The following is a 2,416-nucleotide window of genomic DNA, read 5'->3' on the forward strand; positions in this document are numbered from 1 at the left end:
TAGACAGAACTTTAATCTTACATGATCTCAGAAGATATGTTCTCATAAATAAATGCCCAATATATAAAACCAACTCCTCTAGATTGATAATCAGTGTCCTCAAAGCCTAATGCTAAAGATAAGAAGGTCCTTAGAAAAGATGTGTGAAGACATTCAAAATTGAAATAAAAGAGCTAGTCGTTTATGCAATCTAATTCTTTTGTAGGATGCTATCCATGGTGAAGTCTTAACTATTCTCTAGTTCCCCAGAGCTACCACTTTATAGTTTTTGCCCCTAGCTGATTTGTGCTTAATTTAGCTCCCTTGAAAGTCTATCCTTTTCCTGTCTTTCATTGGTTCCCTGGTCACCAGAGGCACACTTTCTCCCTCTAGTGGCTAAGAGTTCAGACACTTCAGATTCTATAGCCCTGACTCCCCAAAATTGAGGAGGTTGGACATAGGGGGCGATGGCTCCCAGATTTTACAATGGCAAAGATCTCATGATTCCCCTTGAGAATTACTATATTGGAAAACATCCCACTTTTTAACATGTCCTGTTTCTTTTTCTTTTTCAGATCATGGTGTACTAACTCACCTTGAGGAAGTCAAGACTATGTACATACGGGGATGGGGTGTTGTATTTCATGGCTCTTGTCTCATAAGGAGCACTGGTAGTGTGATGGTTAAGCCATCTGAAGGAGTGATGGTTGGAAGCTATCAGCTGCTCCAGGAAAGAACCATTGTTGCTTCCATAAACTTTGGAAACCCTATGGACCCTTCTGCTTTGTCCTATAAGGTCCCACTGAGTTGGAGTCAACTGGACAACAGGGTATAATCTCATAACTCAGTTCTGAGACTCAGTGAATTCCCCCACATGAAGGAACCTTGTGTCATCTTGTCATTCGTTTTCAGAATTTTTCAGGACAGTATTTTTGTACAACTACATTGTACATATTTTAAAAGTGCAAATATAGTTAGACCGTGCCTAGAAATGTACCATCCAGGGAGTAGCTAGCACCACACTCTTCCACTGTAGCTAGTTGGACCTCAGAGGACTACTTGCCCCTCACCATCTTTCACATAGCCGCCGCTTTGTGGCTCTCCTGGCGCAGGTTCAGCATCACCCCCAGAAAGGCCTCTTCTAACCACCATAATAAAACTGCTGCTTTTTAGAGCCAACTCCTTTCTTTCTGTCGCAACCCCTGGCACACTTTCTACGTAACACAATTCGTAAAGACATTGAGTATTAAAAAAAGAAGAGAAATCCCCCCACCCACCCATGAGAATGTGATATTATTGCTACTGCACTGGGGGGGAAAGACACCATTTCAACAATCTGTACCTATACAGTTCAGTTATTCTCTCGCTCCTTTTCCAAAAGATTCCACCGGTATTAAATGCAGAGCCGATCTATTTTGTTAACCATCGTTTTCTCAGAACTAAAGACTGGTGTTAGTTGATACTCATTGAATATGTGAATGAAGAACATGGAAGAAGTCACATACCCATCTAGATTTTAGGAAGGCGCGGTGGGCGCGGCGGAGGAAGGCTCATCGCGGCCGGGCGAAGTTTCACCTCCCGCCGGGACGGGCGGCGAGGCCGGGCGCGGGCCGCGGGGCGGCGAGGGGGCGCCCGCAGCGGAGCTCGGGGACCCGCGTCCGCGCGCGAGCCGGGCTGTGCGCGTGGACCCTCCCACCCGGGCTTCGCTGGGGACGGTGCGCACGATCGCCGAAACCAGCACTGCGTCCACCCGGAGTCGTCTGCACGGAGAGCTCCCCGGGAATGGACCGGGAAGGAAATCCAGATTTGAACTGCAGCTTAACTCTTGAACTCTTTTGAAAGTGCGATGGAGTGCAAGTTTAAAATGAGACCGTGCCCTTGCTTTTTCAAGCCCCCGGGCTTATGCTACATCCACGGAAGTCGGAGGGAAGGTTGCGCGTCCAAAAAGTTCTCTCTGAGCCTGAAGTGTTGCCCATCAACCAGCTATGTCACAGCCTTTTTTTCGGGGGGGGGGGGGCGGGGGGTGTCCAGGGGGGACTTTTATCACCAGGAGAAAGCAAACACCTTTTTTTAAAATCATTTTATTGGGGGCTCCTACAACTCATCACAATCCAGACATACATCAACACATCTTTCTACAGATAGCAGCACTTAGTTTCTTTCCTGACCACGTTTGTAGAAAGAGAGACTAGAGACCTCTAATTAAAAGGGGAAAAACGTAAAGAGCTGAAAAAAACTGAATCTTGTAATCTGGGTGCCCAGTTTGGGAATGCATAAAATACACACAGCTCTCTAGCAGCATTCCTGAGAAAGGCTGTTAGAGATGTGAGGAAATCTATGTTGCAAGGCAAGCAGGTACTGAATACCTACCTCTTTCAAGAATCCCAGAAATAGTTGTGGTTCTGCTGAGGAAAGAGAGTTTGATAACATTGAAAAT

Source organism: Echinops telfairi, unplaced genomic scaffold (assembly GCF_000313985.2).
Source record: "Echinops telfairi isolate 266 unplaced genomic scaffold, ASM31398v2 ScPeMD7_3;HRSCAF=10, whole genome shotgun sequence".
NCBI classification, from domain to species: domain Eukaryota; kingdom Metazoa; phylum Chordata; class Mammalia; order Afrosoricida; family Tenrecidae; genus Echinops; species Echinops telfairi.